General features: G+C 45.2%; 1 protein-coding gene, 1 non-coding gene and 1 pseudogene across 6 annotated transcripts in view; 1 reads left to right on the top strand and 2 right to left on the bottom strand.

Moving 5' to 3' along the window:
• The window catches only part of FAU (FAU ubiquitin like and ribosomal protein S30 fusion), a 231,467-nt gene that overhangs the window by 19,667 nt on the left and 190,139 nt on the right, over positions 1-21,661 (bottom strand). The window lies entirely within an intron of this gene.
• Positions 7,496-11,667, bottom strand: LOC126936405 (HIG1 domain family member 1A, mitochondrial-like; annotated as a pseudogene).
• On the top strand, positions 9,070-9,267 carry LOC126936758 (U2 spliceosomal RNA). The gene has a single exon (XR_007719564.1). It is a non-coding gene; the product is annotated as a U2 spliceosomal RNA (small nuclear RNA).

The raw sequence follows: 21,661 nt of genomic DNA, 5'->3' as shown, positions 1-21,661 counted from the left end.
CTCACCCTGTTGCCCAGACTGCAGTGCAGTGGTGCCATCTCCGCTGGCTGCAAGCTCCGCCTCCCCGGTTCTCGCCTCCTGAGTAGCTGGGACTACAGGCACCCCCCACTATGCCTGGCTAATTTTTTGTATTTTTAGTAGAGACAGGGTTTCACCATATTAGCCACGATGGTCTGGATCTCTTGACCTTGTGATCCGCCTGCCTCGGCCTCCCAAAGTGCTGGGATTACAGACGTGAGCCACCGCGCCCCACAGTATATTGATTTTCAATATAGGTACTAGGGCAATTCACTGGTGAAAAATGATTTTTCTTTTTCTTTTTTCTTTTTTTTGAGACGGAGTCTTTGCTCTGTCACCCAGGCTGGAGTGTAGTGGTGCAACTCGGCTCACTACAAGCTCCGCCTCCCGGGTTCACGCCATTCTCCTGCCTCAGCCTCCCGAGTAGCTGGGACTACAGGCGCCCGCCACCTCGCCCGGCTAGTTTTTTGTACTTTTTTAGTAGAGACAGGGTTTCACCATGTTAGCCAGGATGGTCTCGATCTCCTGACCTTGTGATCCGCCCGTCTCGGCCTCCCAAAGTGCTGGGATTACAGGCATGAGCCACCGCGCCCGGCCTCTTTTTCTTTTTTTTTTTTTTTTTTTTTGAGACAGTCTTGCTGTGTCACCCAGGCTGGAGTGCAGTGGTGTGATTTTGGCTCACTGAAAGCATTTCTCCTGCCTCAGCCTACCAAGTAGCTGGGATTACAGGTGTGTGTCACCATACCCGGCTAATTTTTGTATTTTTAGTAGAAACGGGGTTTCACCATGTTTGTCAGGCTGGTCTCGAACTCCTGACCTCAGGTGATTCACCTGCCTCGGTCTCCCAAAGTGCTGGGATTACAGGTGTGACCCACCGTGCCTGGCCAAAAGATGATTTTTCAACAGAAGTGCTGAAATAATTGGATATCCATATGAAAACAAAAAACCTCATTCCCTACCTTGCATCGTATACAACACTTAACTTGAAATGCACCGTAGGTCTAAATGTAAAACCTAAAACTATAATATCTCTAGAAGAAAACAGAAAAAATCTTAGTGATGTTGGGTTAGGCAAAAATGTCTTAAATAGGATACAAATAGCATAAACTATCAAAGAAACAAATTGATAAATTGGATTTAATCCTAACTAAACACTTTAGCTGTTCAAATGACAGTTAAAGGGAGAAAAATTGGGAGAAAATATTTGCAAAGCATATATCTGACAAAGGACTCATATTGCGAATACGTGTTCTTCTAACTTTATAATAAATAAATGAAAAGCTAATACAAAATGGGCCAACATTTTGAGCAGACATTTAATCAAAGAAGATATTCAGATGAGAATAAGCCCATAAAAATGTGCTCAACACCATCAATTATTAGATAAATTCATTGAAAGCAATGCAATACTATTACTACTAGAATAGTTAAATTAAAAAGATGTCATACAAAGTGGTGATAATGATGTGGAACACCTAGAACTCTCTTAGATTGCTGGTGGGAATACAAAATAGTATAGCCATGTTGAAAAAAGGTTTGGTAATTTCTTACAAAGTTAAATATACATTTACCATGTGACCCAGCAATTCCATTCTTAAGTTACCCAAGATAAATGCAAATATATGTTCATACAACTAGTGACAGAGAGCATCTCTAGTAGTTGCCAGGGACAGGGGCTGGGGGAGGGGACAGATTGCTCTATGGCACAAGCAAACTCTTTGGATAGTGGAAACATTCTATATATCGTGATAGTAGTGGCAATTACCTGACTTATACACCTTTGGTAAAGCACACCAAGTTGTGTAAGTGGCTAATCTTATTGTGTGTTAAAACTGGCAAATCTTATTGTATTAATATATGATTATACCTCAGTTAAGTTGACATAAAAGTTGTTGAAAGCAAACTTACATTTTGACCTAGATTTTCCCCTTTCAGGAATCTATCTTGTTGAAGAGCTTGTACATGACCCCAAAAATTTTAAGTCCAAGGATGATTGCCACAGCATTGTTTGAAATAGTAAAACAAGACAATAGAACCATATACCCATTAGGGAGAGAATGGTTAGGTCTGTCTTTTAAATTTTTATTTATTTCTTTGTTTGTTTATTGTATTTTTTTCTAGAGACAGTCTCACTCTGTTGCCCAGGCTGGTCTTCAACTGCTGACCTCAAGTGATCCTTCTGCCTCAACCTCCCAAAATGCTGGGATTCACATGTGAGCCACCATACCTGGCTGAATTGTACAGTTTAAAATAATGAATTGTGATATGTTAATTACATCAATAAAAAAGGTAAGGAAATAACAAAGACAAAATGGAATTCACAAAATAGAGGACAGGTGCGGTGGCTCACGCCTGTAATCCCAGCACTTTAAGAGCTTGAGGCGGGCAAATCATGAGGTCAGGAGTTTGAGACCAGCCTGGCCAACATGGTGAAACCCCGTCTCTACTAAAAATACAAAAAATTAGCTGGGCGTGGTGGTGGGCACCTGTAATCCCAGCTACTCAGGAGGTTGAGGCAGGAGAATTGCTTGAATCCAGGAGGCAGAGGTTGCAGTGAGCTGAGATCATGCCATTGCACTCCAGCCCGGGCAACAGTGCGAGACTCCATCTAAAAAAAAAGAAAAAAGAAAATAGATAAAGCTAAAATAGAATATAACAAAGTTGAAAGCTGGCTCTTTGAATAAGCTAATAAGATAGACAAATCTCTCGGTCAAGAAAATAAGATTTGTACAAGCAAACAACATAATGAATGAAAACAGCAAAAAACAGACACAGCAGAAATTTAAAAATAATGAGCATGCAGTAGGTGCAATTTTATGGCAATAAATTTGAAAATTTAGGAGAAATAGACAATTTCCTAAAAAATAAAAGCTGCACTAAAACTGACCTAAGACACAACAGAAAACATGAATTGATAAGTATTTTTTTTTTTTTTTGAGACGGAGTCTCGCTCTGTCACCCAGGCTGGAGTGCAGTGGCCGGATCTCAGCTCACTGCAAGCTCCGCCTCCCGGGTTCACGCCATTCTCCTGCCTCAGCCTCCCGAGTAGCTGGGACTACAGGCGCCCGCCACCTCGCCCGGCTAGTTTTTTGTATTTTTTAGTAGAGACGGGGTTTCACCGTGTTAACCAGGATGGTCTCGATCTCCCGACCTCGTGATCCGCCCGTCTCGGCCTCCCAAAGTGCTGGGATTACAGGCTTGAGCCACCGCACCCGGCCGAATTGATAAGTATTTTTAAATTTAATTTTTTTTTTTTTTTGAGACGGAGTCTCGCTCTGTCGCCTAGGCTGGAGTGCAGTGGCCGGATCTCAGCTAACTGCAAGCTCCGCCTCCCGGGTTTATGCCATTCTCCTGCCTCAGCCTCCCGAGTAGCTGGGACTACAGGCGCCTGCCACCTCGCCTGGCTAGTTTTTTGTATTTTTTAGTAGAGACGGGGTTTCACCATGTTAGCCAGGATGGTCTTGATCTCCTGACCTCGTGATCCGCCCGTCTCGGCCTCCCAAAGTGCTGGGATTACAGGCTTGAGCCACCGCACCTGGCCTTAAATTTAATTTTATTTTATTTTTGAGATGGAGTCTTGCTCTGTCGCCCAGGCTGGAGTGCAGTGGTGCAATCTCGGCTCACTGTAACCTCCACCTCCTGGGTTCAAGTGATTCTCCTGCCTCAGCCTCCCCAGTAGTTGGGATTACAGGCACCTGCCACCACACCTGGCTAATTTTTTGTATTTTTAGTAGAGACGGGGTTTCACCATGTTGGCCAGGCTGGTCTCAAACTCCTGACCTCAGGTAATCCATCTGCCACAGCCTCCCAAAGTGCTGAGATTACAGGCGTGAGTCACTGCATTCGGCCAATAAGTATTTTTAGATTGATAAGTATTTTTAAGTATTAAAAATATTTTAAGTATAGGCCGGGTGTGGTAGCTCACGTGTGCCTGCTGAGAGCATGCTGCTGAAGAGTAGAGGGGGATGCCTGGGAGGGAATCCCAGGATACCTGGGAGGGGTTATCCCTTGATGAATTAAATAAAGAGGGCCTTAGCCTGAGGCTGCTTCCATGCTTTCAGTTCCTACCTAACACATTGCAGTCTAACTTAGTATGTAAACAAACTGAAACCTAACATGGGAGTATTAACAAGCAAGAAAGTTTCAGCCAATTACAAGCAGTCAGGTTTCAGCTAATCATAGGCAGCCAACTCATCACACCATGTCCAAATTAGGCAGATGCCCAAATGTAGCCAATCAGGGGATTTCTCGATTTTACTTCTGGGTTTATCCTATAAAATCTCACTGCTCACACTGCTGAGTAGTGCTCTCTGAATGTCCTCTCGTTCTGAGGGCTGCCTGGTTCATGAATGATTCTTTGCTCAAATAAACTGTGCTAAATTTAATTTGTCTAAAGTCTTTTTTTTCTTTTTCTTCTTTCTTTTCTTTTTTTTTGAGATGGAGTTTCGCTCTTTTTGCCCAAGCTGGAGTGCAATGGTGCAATCTCAGCTCACTGCAACCTCCGCCTCCCGGGTTCAAGTGATTCTCCTGCCTCAGCCTCCCAAGTAGCTGGGACTTCAGGTGCCCGCCACCACGCCCGGCTAATTTTTTGTATTTTTAGTAGAGACAGGGTTTCACCATGTTGGCCAGGATGGTCTCGATATCCTGACCTCATGATCCACCTGCCTCGGCCTCCCAAAGTGCTGGGATTACAGATGTGAGCCGCCACGCCTGGCCTTTTTTTTTTTTTTTTTTTTTTTTTTTTTTTTGAGACAGTGTCTTGCTCTATCACCCAGGCTGGTGGAGTGCAGTGGCATGATCAGGGCTCACTGCAGCCTCAAACTCCTGGGCTCAAGTGATCTTCCCACCTCAGCCCTACAGAGTAGCTGGGACTACAGGCATGCGCCACCGTGCCTGGCTAATTTTTGTATTTTTTGTAGATATGGGGTTTTGCCATGTTACCCTGGCTGGTCTCAAACTCCTTGGCTCACGCAATCTACCTGCCTTGGCCTTCCAAAGTGTTGAGATTACAGTCATGAGCTGCTGCGTTTGGCTTAAAGTTTTTCAACATTTTTGACAACAACATCTGGATTCTCACATTCTCCCTCCATGAAAGAGAAAATGAGGAACTATTCTCCCTCTTCCATGGTGGAACACTCCAGGTACTCCCAGCCTGGAAGGCCAGACCCTCCAACATTCCCTGAATGACCCCTGCCAAGAAGTGTGCATTGAATGTGGGACTGACCACACATGAGGTCAGTTTGTCTGTCCGTTGGTCTGTCTAGACTGCCTTTGGACTTCCCTTGGCCTCTGATCTCATTCCTTCAATTAGCAAACATTTACTGAGGGCCTACTATGTTCAGGCCCCAGGCCAGGTTTTGAGGACACTGTGGAGAACAAAATACCTTCCCTGACCTCATGGAGCTTTCAGTCTCATGGTGGTGAGATCCACAAGCTAATTGCAGGGTATTGGACTATCTGCTGAATGAATGCATTAGTGGAAGAATGAATGAGTAAAAGCTACATTGTCCAAATTCCTGTCCTGTCAGAATTGATGTTGACATTCTTTTTTTTTTTGTTTAGATACTCACTTACTTTAACAACAGTACATATACCATGTTATCACCATGAAATGTAAATTCAGGTTAGACAAGAGAATTTCACAAATGTAATAACATTCCATGGTTTATAAAAGTTTGGGTATACTGTCTGGCCAAACCAGCTTTCTCGTAAGTCATTAATCAATTCCATTATAGGTAATTTGTTTGGTTTAATGTCTATAATTCTGAGGGAAAAAATAAGCAACGCACACATTTAAAAAGGGTTCATTGGGCCGGGCACAGTGGCTCATGCTTGTAATCCCAGCAATTCGGGAGGCTGAGGCCAGCAGATCACGAGGTCAAGATTGAGACCATCCTGGCCAACATGGTGAAACCCTGTCTTTACTAAAAATATAAAACTTAGCCAGGCATGGTGGTGTGCACTTGTAGTCCCAGGTACTCAGGAGCCTGAAACAGGAGAATCGCTCAAACCCGGGAGGTGGAGGTTGCAGTGAGCCGAGATCATGCCACTACACTCCAGCCTGGCGACAGAGCGTGACTCCGTCTCAAAAAAAAAAAAAAGTGTTCATTTACCTTTGCATGAGTGCTTAAATACGTATTTCTTTTTTTTTTTTTTTTTTTTTTTTTTTTTTTTGAGACGGAGTCTCGCTGTGTCTCCCAGGCTGGAGTGCAGTGGCGTGATCTCGGCTCACTGCAAGCTCCGCCTCCCGGGTTCACGCCATTCTCCCGCCTCAGCCTCCCAAGTAGCTGAGACTACAGGCGCCCGCCACCATGCCCGGCTAGTTTTTTGTATTTTTAGTAGAGACGGGGTTTCACCATGTTAGCCAGGATAGTCTCGATCTCCTGACCTCGTGATCCACCCGCCTCGGCCTCCCAAAGTGCTGGGATTACAGGCTTGAGCCACCGCGCCCGGCCTAAATACGTATTTCTATCTCAAGATGACATTTAAAAATTATTCAGATATAACAGCAGCAAAAATATAATTCTGCAATTACAAAATAACTAAACTAGAATCCATAAGTTATTCTCATGTTTACAATTGTGATTCTTTAATAAATACCACTACTATGCAGCTCTATTGTAAGCTTTCTAGATTTCGTTTAAACACACACATAGATACTGCCAGTTGTGGGAAGCTTTACAAGTTATATTCCATGCACTTTTAGGACGGAGTTCTAAAAGAGCCAGCCAGTCCACAAGACGGGCAGAAAAAAGTTAACTAGGGCAAATAGGACTCTTATATAACATCCAAAACATGTGAGATCCTGCAGCAAACTGGGAGTACTTCAGGGTTGGCCTGCTATCTCCTTTAGAACTAAGTTCATCTTCACAATGGAAGAAGATGGACATTTCAACACAATCTAGTGCATTTAGGTGACATGTTTCTTTTATGCTAACTTGATTTCCTTGAATGACCTAGTTAGTAAACTAGTCACTAGTAATTTGGTCACCAGGCAAATCAAGCCTGCAAGAAAGGAAGCCAATATTCAAAATGCTGTTACCATCTAAACCCACTCAAATAGTTTATTTTCCACAATAACACATAACTTCAATAATGAGACATCTAACTAAAGCAAGCTCGTCCAACAAGACCAAGACAGCATCTCTTCTTCTTATTTATTTTTATTTATTTATTTTTTTTGAGGCGGAGTCTCGTTCTGTCGCCCAGGCTGGAGTGCAGTGGCCAGATCTCAGCTCACTGCAAGCTCCACCTCCTGGGTTTACGCCATTCTCCTGCCTCAGCCTCCCGAGTAGCTGGGACTACAGGCGCCCGCCACCTCGCCCGGCTAGTTTTTTGTATTTTTAGTAGAGACGGGGTTTCACCGTGTTAGCCAGGATGGTCTCGATCTCCTGACCTCGTGATCCGCCCGTCTCGGCCTCCCAAAGTGCTGGGATTACAGGCTTGAGCCACCGCACCCGGCCGGGCATCTCTTCTTCTAAGACTTAGGTTTTGCCCAGAATTCCCGATACACGGAACAGCCCTTACCAACAGTCGTTGCTCCTGCAGCAAAGCCAGATGAAGGGACATTTGAGTATTTCCCCTGCTCTTCAATGTGTATAATCCATATGTAACAAGTGCTGCAAAACCTACTATTCCAACGGGTACGAATAGTGCCTCTTTAGCTTTTCGAATAAGTTTGGATCCCTGATCTTCATCATATGAAGAAAGGGAAACATCTGTGTCTGTTGACGTAGTGACCGCTTGAAGAATCTCCTTAGAGCAGAAAACCTGTCACACCTGATGTCAACATTCTTTTAGTTAACACTTAACGTGTTTTAAGTGCCAAGTATGTGACAGATTTAGACCAAGCGTTTTTACAGGGCATGCAACGTAATACCCTGTCCTTCCCTGCCCAAGTTTAGTACCATCTGAAAAACAGACACATAGGATAGAGATAAAAATGTTACTTCTGTAACCAATAGAGTTGTTGAGAAAATGCCATTTGATGTCCCCGTACCCATCCCAGAGTTGCACAGACTTACCCACTCTGCTCCCAAAGGTTTCTCCTCCTTTTGATGTAGGGTAGGCAAGCTCCCAAATTGGGGCTTAGGCTGGGAGGGTTTTTGGCTTTGTCCAGGAAAGAATTCCACTGTGAGCCAGTGCTGTTAGCCATTTTTATTGAAGTGGCAGTGCACAGCAGCAGCAGATGTACTGCTCCTTGCAGACCAGGGCTACCCTGAGTAGCAGCACAGAGGCAGTTCTGCAGTCATATTTATAGCCACTTTTAATTATATGCAAATTAGAGAGCAGATTATGCAGAAATTTCTAGAAATAGGGTGGTAAATTCTTGAGTCATTTGGTCATTAACACAGAAAGGGGCAGTAACTTCCAGGTGTTGCCATGGCAATGGTAAACTGACATGGCACACTGGTGGGTGTGTCTTATGGAAAGCTGCCTCCACCCCCATCTCTGTTTCAGCAAGTCCTCAATTTGGTCTGGTGTCCCAGCCCCACCTCCAGAATCGAGACCTGCCTCCTATCTCACTTTGGGTCCCATACCTAGTTGCTTCTAACAACTTCACCAAGAAAAGTCTCTTCTCTACTTCTTGGGAGGAGTGAGTGACAGAAAGTGGGACGAGGCCACTTTTCTGCAGTGTTAGTTACTCCAGAAAAGGCCCACCATGCAGAAAGAGATATAATGAGAAATAATCCTTAGTTTGTGTCAATCAAACTCAAACAGTCAGTTATCCAACCAATCAGTCAATTCCTCAATCCAAGCAGCATGAAACTGCACTCCTAGTTAGGTTTGTGGATTACAAATGCTCATAAATTCCTTATCCTTTCCCTCATGGAAAAGTGGGGTTTACTTCTCCACCCCCTTAATTCTAGACTTGGCCGATGACTTGCTTTGAACCAGTAGAATATGGTGGAAATGATGCTGTGCCCAATTCTGGACTTACCCTTTAAGACAGAACTGGCAGCTCTGTTTTCCTCTCTTGGAATTCAGCCACCATGCTGTGAGGAAGCCCACGCAGTCCTGTGGGGAGGTCCATGTAGAGGAGAATCAAAGCTCCATTCTCAGACTTTTGGGTAAGATCAAGTGTAGTAGTATCTGTTTTTATCAGTTTAATATCTGATATGTCCTCTACTTGAGGACACAATCTATATTAAATAGATTTTTGGAACTAAGAGATAGAATAGGAGCTTGCCCCACCCACTCCACACATCGACCTAGCATTGCAGTACCTCCAGGAACAGTGTACCCCTAAGGGGAGATAAAGTTTAAAAATGAAAAAAGTAGGGAATAAAAAGCTCTAGCCTTACCATCCAATTGGCTGGGGGAATTTAAATAAACAAATAAATAGCTCTAGCCAGCATCAACTTGCCAGCCATTGGAGTGCACCATCTTTGAAGGGTCCTCCAGCTCCAAGGATGAAGCTGGAGGCACAAGAAGAGCTGTCTCAACCAGGCCTTGCCCAAATTGCGTAATGGTAAAATAAATGATTGTTATTGTCATAAGCCTCCAGGTTTGAGAGTGGCTTGTTTCACAGCCCTAATCTAATTTGACTCCCTGTTCTCGGCCCCAGAGCCAGGGCCTGCTACAGAATAAGAACTCAGGGAGTGTTGAAGAAGTGAGTCAACAAATGATTGGGCTGAGCGCTGTGGCTCACGCCTGTAATCCTAGCACTTTGGGAGGCCAAGGCAGGTGGATCACCTGAGTGAGGTCAGGAGTTCAAGAGCAGCCTGGCCAACATGATGAAACCCCATCTCTACTAGAAATACAAAAATTAGCCAGGTATGGTGATACGCGCCTGTAATCCCAGCTACTCAGGAGGCTGAGGCAGAAGAATCGCTTGAACCCGGGAAGTCGAGGTTGCAGTGAGCCAAGATAGTGCCACTGCACTCCAGCCCCTGGCCGACAGAGTTAGACTCTGTCTCAAAAAAAAAAGATTGGAGGCCGGGCGCGGTGGCTCAAGCCTGTAATCCCAGCACTTTGGGAGGCCGAGACGGGCGGATCACGAGGTCAGGAGATCAAGACCATCCTGGCTAACACGGTGAAACCCCCTCTCTACTAAAAAATACAAAAAACTAGCCGGGCGAGGTGGCAGTCGCCTGTAGTCCCAGCTACTCGGGAGGCTGAGGCAGGAGAATGGCGTGAACCCGGGAGGCGGAGCTTGCAGTGAGCGGAGATCTGGCCACTGCACTCCAGCCTGGGCGACAGAGCAAGACTCCGTCTCAAAAAAAAAAAAAAAAAAAAAAAAAAAAAAAGATTGGATTGGCTAAGTGGATGATGGATGACTGAATGATTGGATAAGTGAATTGTGTTAGGCCTGAAAGGTCTAGAGTGATGAGCTCTGGCAGAACCAGGGACTCAGAGTCCAGCAGCTTCAAGGAAGATGAGAAGCCATCTCTGCTGGAATTGTTATAAATAATTTCCTGGGAAGGGTCCCTGGCAGATCTACTTGGAGTGGCATGTCACAGGCCATGCATACTCAGCTGCTCAACTGAGACACTAACTGCAATCCCAGAATCTGGAAAGCTCCACAGTGCATTAGGCCCAGTCTCACTATCCCTGCTGGACCCACACCAGCAGAAGGAGTGCCCGGGGGCTGTTACCTGTCTCCCTCGACTCTACTTGTTTCCAAATGTAAGTCTCACATGATTGAAACTGTGGAAGGAGGCTGGGCACGGTGGCTCTCACCTATAATCCCAGCACTTTGGGAGGCCAAGGGGGCGGATCACCTGAAGTCGGGAGTTCAAGACCAGCCTGACCAACATGAAGAAACCCTGTCTTTACTAAAAATAAAAAATTAGCCACCCGTGGTGGCACATGCCTGTAATCCCAGCTACTTGGGAGGCTGAGGCAGGAAAATCACTTGAACCCAGGAGGCAGAGGTTGCGGTGAGCCGAGATCCCACCACAGCACTCCAGCCTGGGAGACAAGAGTGAAACTGAGTCTAAAACAAACAAACAAACAAAACCAGAAGGAATATCTGCAACTCATGTTTGTTTGTTTATTTATTTATTTATTTATTTTTACCGTTCCAGCCTTTGTGGTCCAGGCAGCCAGCTGGGAGGAGGCTGGGACAGATGCTCAGTGACCAGCGTGGGCTTGCTAATCTGACAAGGGCCTTTCTAAGGGGACATTTGGATTTCTGCATGATCTGCTTCCAGCCTGCCTCCCTAACCCTGCCAAATCCTCATCATGCACTTTGTTTGTTTGTTTATTTATTTATTTATTTTTGAGATGGAGTCTTACTCTTGTTGACCAGGCTAGAGTGCAATGGCATGATCTCAACTCACTGCAACTTCCACCTCCCGAGTATAAGCAATTCTCCTGCCTCAGCCTCCTGAGTAGCTGGGATTACAGGCACCTGCCACCATGCTCAGTTAATTTTTGTATTTTTAGTAGAGATGGGATTTCATATGTTGACCAGGCTGGTCTCGAACTCCTGACCTCAGGTGATCCACCCGCCTCAGCCTCCCAAAGTGCTGGGACTACAGGCGTGAGCCACTGTGCCTGGCCCTCATCATGCACTTTGGTGTTTTTGTTTTTGTTTTTGTTTTTTTTGAGACGGAAGTCTCGCTCTGCTGCCCAGGCCGGCTCTCCAGTGAGGGCCTGTGGTGACTTCTTCCTACTATCGAAGCAGTATCTCTGGGCTGTCATTTCCAACAGTTTCTGTGCAAAGCCAGGGAACAGCCACCTCGGGCCCCTTGGCAGGCTGCCACCCTAGGCAGTTGTCTCGAGTCTGGGTGTCCTCAGAGGGCAGAGCAGGGACAGGAGGTTGATGTCTGTCATCCCTCTGCAGGGGCACGGGCAGCTGGGCAGTGAGGCCACATTAGGACTCAACTCAGGCTGTCCTGAGCATCTGAGAAAGGGAAGTAGGATAGAGGGGCAGGCGGGGACAGATCCGCGGGCAGCATGGATCACCCAAGACTAGTATAAGGAAAGGGGCTGGGGCGCTAAGGTGCAAGTTGGGCAATCAGCTGGCACCTGGACAATCAGCACACAGTTACCTGTTATGTGCCAGGTGTAGGGCTGGGTGCTGGGATTCCAGGGTGAGCAAAAAAGACACCTGCCCTCATGAGACTTTTGCCTAGTGCAGGAGATTCAGGGCACACACCTTTCCTCCTACTGCTCACACTTGCTCCTCCTGCCTCCTCATTTTTCCTTCCAGCTAGAATGGGTGGGGTTTCCTCTTCACATTCATTCACTCAATTATTCACCCAAGTATTTATCCAGTGTCCACCTTGAACCAGGTCTTCTTCTAAGTGTTGTAAATGTATTAGCAAATGAAATAGAAAAACCTCCCTTCCCTTATGAAGCTTACAGAATATTAAAGACAAAAAATAAACCAGGAAGCACATAGAGAAGTGATGACTTTGAGAAATCAAGAAGGGAGGGGAGGTGAGCAGGTGAGGAGGACCCAGAAGCTTTGAAAGGAAGACAGAGGTTGGGCGTGGTGGCTCACGCCTATAATTCTAGCACTTTGGGAGGCTGAGGCAGGAGGATCACTTGATCCCAGGAGTTTGAGACCAGCCTGGCCAATATAGCGAGACCCCGTCTGTATAAAAAAATAAAAATAAAAAAGAAAAGAGGAGAAAGATGGCTGTTCCATTCTAGTAGGAGAGGAGGCAGAGAAAGTGTTTACAGGTGCAGATTCAGGTAAGATAGAGGAGAAGAAAAAGGAAAAGGGGCTGAGCGCAGTGGCTCACACCTGTAATCCCAGCATTTTGGGAGGCCAAGGGGGGTAGACTGCTTAAGCCCAGGAGTTCAAGACCAGCCGGGGCAACATGGTGAAACCCTGTATCTACAAAAAATCAGCTGGGTTTGGTGGCATGCACCTGTGGTTCAAGTTATTCAGGAGGCTGAGGTGGGAGGATGGCTTGAGCCCAGGAGGCAGAGGTTGCAGTGAGCAGAGATCGAGCCACCGCACTAAACAGCCTCGGTGACAGTGAAACCCTGTCTCAAAGCAAAAAAAGAAAAAGGGAAAGAAGGCATGTTGGAGCTTTGCAGAGAGAGGAGAGGGTGTGATTAGTTACCTCAGAAAGTGGAATTGTGATTCTGAATGACATTTTTGTAAGAAAAAAAAGTGGAAATGTGAAGTTTCTAGACATCTGCAGTGCGATTGCCAGGAAACATGAATGGCCAAGGAGTTTTGTAGCTGAATTGAAAGTGAAACAATCCTCTGGCTATCTGATTTCCTCTTCTTCCAGTACAGGCACTAAGTAGGTGGATGGATGTTTCAACCAGGCCTTGAGTCTCCCAGGTGAGGTGGTTTTAGGAATGTCCATGCATTCTAGATGCCCCTTCCTTCCTTCCTTCCTTCCTTTCTCTCTCTTTCTTTTCCTTTCTTTTCTTTTCTTTTCTTTTCTTTTCTTTTCTTTGACAGAGTCTCGCTCTGTCACCCAGGCTGGAGTGCAGTGGCGTGATCTTGGCTCACTGCAACCTCCGCCTCCCGGATTCTAGTGATTCTCCTGCCTCAGCCTCCTGAGTAGCTAGGATTACAGGTGTGGGCCACCACACCTGGCTAATTTTTGTATTTTTAGTAAGATGGGGTTTCACCATGTTGGTCAGGCTGGTCTTGAACTCCTGACCTTGTGATCTGCCCACCTTGGCCTCCCAAAGTATTGGGATTAAAGATGTGAGCCACTGCACCTGGCCTGATACTCCTCTTTTCAAGACATGGAGGCTCGCTCCCCTCCCCCGAATGTAAACTGGACTTAGTGACTCACTTCTAAAGAATAGAACGAATGAAGGTGGTGGTGAGAGACCTAGGAGAGGTGGCACAAACACACTTTGGCTTCCTGTCTGCACTGTCTCTTGGATCTCTTGCTCTGGGGGAAGCTAGCTGTCATGAGACACTCAGCAGCCCTGTGGACAGGTTCACATGGTGAGGAACTAAGGCCTCCCAGCCCACAGCCATGTAAGAGAGCTGCCTGGGAAGGCAATCCTGCAGCCCCACACAAACCCTCAGAAGACGGTAGCCCTGGCCAGCATCTTGACTGCAAACTTCATGAGAGACTGTGAGGCAGAACTTCCAAGTTAATGCTCCCACATTCCTCATCTACAGAAACTGTGAGATAATAAATTGGGTTTTTTTTTTTTTCATTTAAACCACAAAGTGTAGGGTAATTTTTATTTATTTAGTGCAAAGCTGACACATTCCAGATAAGGCTCCCAAACTCTAGATGCTGTCTCAACAACTGGACCAAAAGACTTTCTGCACAGCCACTGCCTCTCCTGCTGCTCCTTGCCTCAAGTCCCTTACTACATGGTGTGATATGTACTTGTGGGGTCTAGTTCACTGCACATGGCAAGATGTACTCTCTGCAATCCTTGAGATTGTTCAATTTTCTCCCGTAATCTGTTAAGGGGGGAAATCAGATTAATCAATTTTCTCATCTCTAACCTTGCATTTTTAGAATAAATCCAACTTGGGCACAGTGCGTTCTCTTCCTATATATTACCAGATTCATTTTGCTAATAATTTGCTTAGGATTTTTCCATCTGTGTTTATGAATCTGGGTCGGATGCAGTGGCTCATGCCTGTAATCCCAGCAGTTTGGGGGGCCAAGGTGGGTGGATCACCTGAGATCTGGAGTTTAAGACCAGCCTGACCAACATGGTGAAACCCCATCTCTACTAAAAATACAAACATTAACTGGATATGGTGGCTCACGCCTGTAATCCCAGCTACTTAGGAAGCTGAGGCAGGAGAATCGCTTGAACATGGGAGGCAGAAGTTGTGAGCTGAGATTGTGCCATTGCACTTCAGCCTGGGCAACAAGAGTGAAACTCTTGTCTTGAAAAAAAATAAAAAATAAAAGAAATTGTGGAAGGAATATCTGGAACTCATGTTTTTTGTTGTTGTTGTTTTTTGTTTTTTGTTTTTTGTTTTCAACTGTTCCAGCCTCTGTGGTCCAGGCAGCCAGCTGGGAGGAGGCTGGGACAGATGCTCAGTGACCAGAGTGGGCTTGCTAATCTGACAAGGACCTTTCTAAGGGGACATTTGGATTTCTGCATGATCTGCTTCCAGCCTGCCTCCCTAACCCTGCCAAACCCTCATCATGCACTTTGTTGTTTGGTTTTGTTTTTTGTTTTTTGTGATGGACTCTCACTCTTGTCGACCAGGCTACAGTGAGTCGAGATTGCACTACTGCACTCCAACCTGGGCAACACAGTGAGACTCCATCGCAAAAAAAAAAAAGGCCGGGCATGGTGGCTCACGCCTGTAATCCCAGCATTTTCGTAGGCCAAGGTGAGTAGATCACGAGATCAATAGATCAAGACCATCCTGGCCAACATGGTGAAACCCCGTCTCTACTAAAAATACAAAAATTAGCTGGGCGTGGTGGCACGCATCTGTGGTCTCAGCTACTCAGGAGGCTGAGGCAGGACATTCGCTTGAACTCAGAAGGTGGAAGTTGCAATGAGCCGAGATTGCGCCACTGTACTCCAGCCTGGCGACAGAGCAAGACTCAGTCTCAAAAAAAAAAAGAGAGAGAGAAATACAAAAAAATAGAAAAAAATGTTAAATGTCTTAACAGAATCTAGTTTGAGACACTAAGAAGGATAAGATATCAGTTTTAAAATAGTCCCTATGAAAGAAACATGAATTATGCTAAAATTGAAGCAAGAACAAACACGAAATTGATAGTGAAGCATTGGTGGAAGGATGAAGAGATCACTGATGCTTTATGAAAAGTTTATGGAGACAATGCTCCAAAGAAATCAGCAGTTTACAAATAGGCAACTTGTTTTAAGAAGGGATAAGATGATGTTGAAGATGAAGTGTGCAGCAACAGATCACCCACAACAATTTGTGAGGAAAACAATCTTATTGGTACCCTGATTGAAGAGGACTAAATGATTAACAGCAGAAATGATAGCCAACACTAAGCCACCTTCATTAGTTCAGCTTATACAATTCTGACTGAAAAATTTAAGTGAAGCAAACTTTCCACTCAATGGATGCCAAAACCATTGCATCCAAATCAGTTGGAGACAAGAGCAGAGCTTTCCATGGAAATTTTAAAACAAGCAGGATCAAGATCCTGAAACATTTCTTGGAAGAATTGTAACAGATGAAACATGGCTTTCGCAGTAGGATACCGAAGGCGAGGCACAATTAAAGCAATGGCTTCCAAGAGGTGGAAGTGGTTCAGTCAACTCAAAAGCAGACCAGTCAAGAGCAAAGGCAATGGCATCAGTTTATGGGGATGCTCAAAACATTCTGCTTGTTGACTTTCTGGGCAGCCAAAGAATGGCAACGTCTGCTTATTTTGAGAGTGTTTGGTGTAGCAAAAGCTTTCTCAGAAAAACACCCAGGAAAGCTTCACCAGAGAGTCCTCCACCGTGACAATGCTCCTGATCATTCCTCTCACCAAAGAAGGTCAATTTTGTGAGAGTTTCAATAGGAAATCATTAGGCATCTGCCTCATAGTCCAGATTTGGCTCCTTCTGACTTATTTTTGTTTGTTTGTTTCTTTTTTTCTTTCTTTTTTGAGACAGTGTCTCGCTCTGTCGCCCAGGCTGGAGTGCAATGGCGTGATCTCGGCTCACTGCAACCTCTGCCTCCCGGGTTCAAGCAATTCTCCTACCTCGGCTTCCTGAGTATCTGGGATTACAGGCGCGCGCCACCACGCCTGGCTAATTTTTGTATTTTTGGTAGAGACGAGGTTTCACCATGTTGGTCAGGCTGGTCTTGAACTCCTAACCTCGTGATCCGCCTGCCTTGGCCTCCCAAAGTGCTGGGACTGCAGGCACGCGCCACCATGCTCGGCTAATTTTTGTATTTTTTGTAGAGATGAGGTTTCGCCATGTTGCCCAGGCTGGTCTCAAACTCCTGGGTTCAAGCGATCCGCCTGCCTCGCCCTCCCAAAATCCTGGGATTAGAGGCGTGAGCCCCTGCACCCAGCCTCTGGTTTCTTCTTCTTCCATGAATTTGTCACTTTTGTTTTTTTTTGTTTGTTTGTTTTGAAACAGAGTCTCGCTCTGTCGCCCGGGCTGGAGTGCAGTGGCCGGATCTCAGCTCACTGCAAGCTCCGCCTCCCAGGTTCACGCCATTCTCCTGCCTCAGTCTCCCGAGTAGCTGGGACTACAGGCGCCCACCACCGCGCCCGGCTAATTTTTTGTATTTTTTAGTAGAGACGGGGTTTCGCCATGTTAACCAGGATGGTCTCGATCTCCTGACCTCGTGATCCGCCCGTCTCGGCCTCCCAAAGTGCTGGGATTACAGGCTTGAGCCACCGCGCCCGGCCGAATTTGTCACTTTTGAAGAGTACCAGCCAATTATTTTGTGGAACATCCCTCAATTATTTTGTGTTTATGTGATGCTTGTAATGTGTCGTCTGAAGTTATTCATTTTTGGCAAGAATCCCAGAGCAGTGAATTGTGCCCTTCTCAGAGCCTCCTAGTATGTGCACATGATGTTGACGTGCCTTATGATACTGGTGATACTAACTTTGATCATGTGGTGTCTCCCAGGCTTCTGCACTGTCGATTTACTCTTTCCCCCTTTATTTTAGTCTGTTTCTGCTGCTATAACAAACTACCCAAGATTGGGTCATTTATAAACAATAAAAACTTATTTGTCATAGTTCTGGAGGCTGGAAGTCCACGATCAAGGTGCCGGCGGGCATGTTTGGTTTTTGGTGAGGGCTGCTCTCTGCCTCTAAGATGGCACCTTGTTGCTGCATCCTCCAAAGGGGACAAACGCTGTGTTCTCACATAGCAGAGGACCAGAAGGGCAAAAAAGCGGCAGAACAATGCACGAAGCCTCTTTTATAAGAGGTTTATCCCATTAGCCGTGCATGGTGGTAGGTGCCTGTGGTCCCAACTACTTGGGAGGCTGAGATGGGAGGATCTCTTGAGCCCGGGAGGCGGAGGCTGCAGTGCGCCGAGATTGCTGCTCCACTTCACTCCAGCCTGGATGACAGAGCAAGACCCTTTCTCCAAAAAAAAAAAAAAAAAAAAAAAAGGCCCCACATCTTGATACTATCACATTGGCAATTAGTTTCAACATGAAGTTTGGAGGGGACAGAAACATAAACATTCAAACCATAGCACCCTTTGTGATTAGTAAACGTTGTGAGGTGCACCTTGAGTGTACACAAATATCTTCTTTTGCATCATACTTTCACTCACTAATTTTAGCATCCACCAATGAATGATTGGCGCCTGCAACAATGATGACTGTGGTGTTTGTCTAATGGTGATTTTCTATTTCCATCACTTCTCCTACATTTATTTATTAGAGTTCTACTGCACAGAGGAGTTGTCTCTTCTCTCTGTTATTTACATATATCAGTATAAACTCATGGATAGTTATTTTATTCTATGGGTAATAATTTATTGCTATCATTACTTATTTTGTTGCTCAAATTATCCCAGATTTGGCCCTTGGGAGCTCCTTCGAGTTGACTCTTGTGTCCTTTTGAAGTGTCCCCATGACTTTGTGAGTACTTCCTTACTTTCTGTCACTACGTGATGTTCCAGACTCATCTTGTATTATCTCTGCCCCAGCCCTGAAATGAACTATTTCTCCAAAGAGTCTAGATTCCTTTTATTACAGAATGGAATTTTTTTTTTTTTTTTTTGGACTTAGTACGGTCCACTGCCCAGGCTGGAGTGCAGTAGTGCAATCTTGGCTCACTGCAACCTCCGCCTCCCAGGTTCAAGCAATTTTCATGCCTCAGCCTCCCCAGTAGCTAGGATTACAGGCGAGCACCACCACGCCCGGCTAATTTTTTTTGTCTGTCTGTTTGTTTTGAGACGGAGTTTCGCTCTTCTTGCCCAGGCTGCAGTGCAATGGTGTGATCTCAGCTCACCACAACCTCCATCTCCCAGATTCAAGTGATTCTTCTGCCTCAGCCTCCCGAGTAGCTGGGCTTATGGTCATGGGCCACCACGCCCGGCTAATTTTTGTATTTTTAGTAGAGACGGAGTTTTGCCATGTTGGCCAGGGTAGTCTCGAACTCCTGACCTCAGGTGATCCACCTGCCTCAGCCTCCTAAAATGCTAGGATTACAGGTGTAAGCCACTGTGCCCAGTCAGTAGGTAACTTCTTGAACATAATCCTTTCCTGAGATCACCAAAACTTCTGCAAATTCATTATTCAGGTTAGTTGCTTTCCACTCAGCCAGTCTCTACTGTCTGTACATTTCAATGGCATGTTCATCCTCCTCATTAAATTCGTCTACATGATCCTCCAGCTCTTCCAAATTCACATCTTCATATGTTTTCACTCCACACAACAGTAAGAGTATGAATGAGAAGTTTCCCAAGTTTACAAAACAAGAGTTTTATCTGCCTGACGTCACCTGGTTCGGCCTTCAGGTAAACCCCTGGGCTGGGTGTTATCAACAGTTCCCGTATCATCCAAGGAGACACAGAGGACAATATTCTGCACACAGGATCAATCTTCCAGGCTGTTTGCTTTTTGTCTCTGGCCAGGGCTACCGTCTTCTTGTGTGGGGCTTGTGTGGGGCTGGAGAATCCCCTTCCCAGGAGGCTCACTTACATGGTTGTTGGCTGTTGGCTGTTGGAGTAACAGAAGGTAAGAAGAGAGAGAGGAAGGTAGAGAAATATTTGGAGAAATATGAAATAAAAATGAGAAAGCATACAAAAAGATACTCAATGTCATATGCCATTAGAGAGTTGCAAATTAAAGCAACAGTCAGGTATCACTGCACATCTATCAAAGCAGTTAACATGCAAAATACTGACAACACCAAGAGCTGATGAGGATGTGGAGCAACAGCAACCTTCACTCATTGCTGGTGAAAATGCGAAACTGTACAATCACTTTGCAAGATGGTTTGGCAGTTTGATACGAAGTGAAATAGATTATAACCATGTGATCCAGCCATTGCTAGGTCGTAGATATTTACCCAATTGAGTTGAAAATTTGTAGGTATTTATCTAATTGAGTTGAAAACTTACGTCTACCTCTAAACCCCTGCACAAATACGTATAATAGCTTTTTCACACTCTCCCCAAACAGGAAGCAACCAAAATGTCCTTCAATAGAAGAATGGATAATAAAACTGTGGTATATCCATACAATAGAATATTATTCAGTGGTGAAAATCATAAGTTATTTTGATGATTCATTTTATGTGTTTATTTGGCTGGGCCACAGTGCCCACATTTGTGGTCAAACATTATTCTGGATGCTTTGGTGATGGCGTTTTTGAATAAGAGTGACATTTAAATTGGTCAACTTTGAGTAAAGCAGATTGCCTTCCATAATGTTGGAGGACCCTGTTCAATCAGTTGAGGTTCTGAATAGAACAAAAGACTGACCTTGGCCGGGCACGGTGGCTCACGCCTGTAATCCCAGCACTTTGGGAGGCCAAGGCGAGTGGATCACGAGGTCAGGAGATCGAGACCATCCTGGCCAACATGGTGAAACCCTGTCTCTACTAAAAAAATACAAAAATTAGCTGGGCGTGGTGGCACTTGCCTGTAATCCCAGACACTCCGGATGTTGAGGCAGGAGAATCGCTTGAACCTGGGAGTCGGAGGTTGCAGTGAGCCAAGATCACACCGCTGCACTCCAGCCTGGCAACAGAGCGAGACTCCGTCTCAAAGAAAAAAAAGAAAAAAACTGACCTCCTCCAAGCAAGAGACAATTCTGCTAGCAGAGGCCTTTGATTTGAATTGTAACATCATCAGGGTCTTCAGTCTGACAGCCTTCACATTTCCCTATTTTATTTATTTGTTTATTTATTTATTTATTTTTTAAATTTTTTCTTTCTTGAGATGGAGTCTCACTCTGTCGCCCAGGCTGGAGTGCAGTGGCATGATCTCCATTCACTGCAGCCTCCGCCTCCTGGGTTCAAGAGATTCTCCTGCCTCAGCCTCCCAAGAAGCGGGTATTACAGTCACCTGCCACCACATCCAGTTGATTTTTGTTTTTTTGGTAGAGATGGGATTTCGTCACATTGGCCAGGCTCAAATGCCTGACCTCAAGTGCCCACCTCAGCCTCCGAAAATGCTGGAATTACCAGCATGAGCCACCACACCTGGCCTCCGATTTTAAACATACTACAAAACTACAATAATTCGACGACAGGCAAAGAACCCAACAAAAGACGCCACAGAGAAAACAAAAGCACGCGCACAAGAAAACAACAGAAACAAAACGAACACAGCAAGCACAGACACACCGCACACAACCAAGACCGAAGAAAGAGGAAGCACAAAAACAACAGCAACACCAACGAAACCTCAAGACTATGTGCTACTGGCATGATAGACAAATAGATGAATAGAATAGAATTGACAGTCCAGAAATAAAACTATACATTTCTGGTTAGCTGATTTTCTGTAAGGGTGCCAAGACTTTTTAATGGGAAAAGAATAGTAGAACAACTGGATATCCACAGGCAAAAGAATGAAGTTAGCCACCTACCTCACACTATGCAAAAAACACAACCGAACCAATCTCAAAATAGATCATAGGCCTGAAATGTAAGAACTAAAATTATGCAACTCTTAGAATAATCTATTTATTTGTTTACTTATTTCCTCTTGTCACTTTTGAACATATTTATAACGGCTGCTGTGAAGGCATTGTGTGCTAAGTCCAATATCTGGGACTGTTCAAAAGCAATGTCTATGGCTGCTTTTTCTTTTCCTGTGGATGGACCAG

This window comes from Macaca thibetana, chromosome 14 (genome assembly GCF_024542745.1).
Source record: "Macaca thibetana thibetana isolate TM-01 chromosome 14, ASM2454274v1, whole genome shotgun sequence".
In the NCBI taxonomy this organism is placed as follows: Eukaryota; Metazoa; Chordata; class Mammalia; order Primates; family Cercopithecidae; genus Macaca; species Macaca thibetana.
This window is presented reverse-complemented; position numbering and strand designations above follow the sequence as displayed.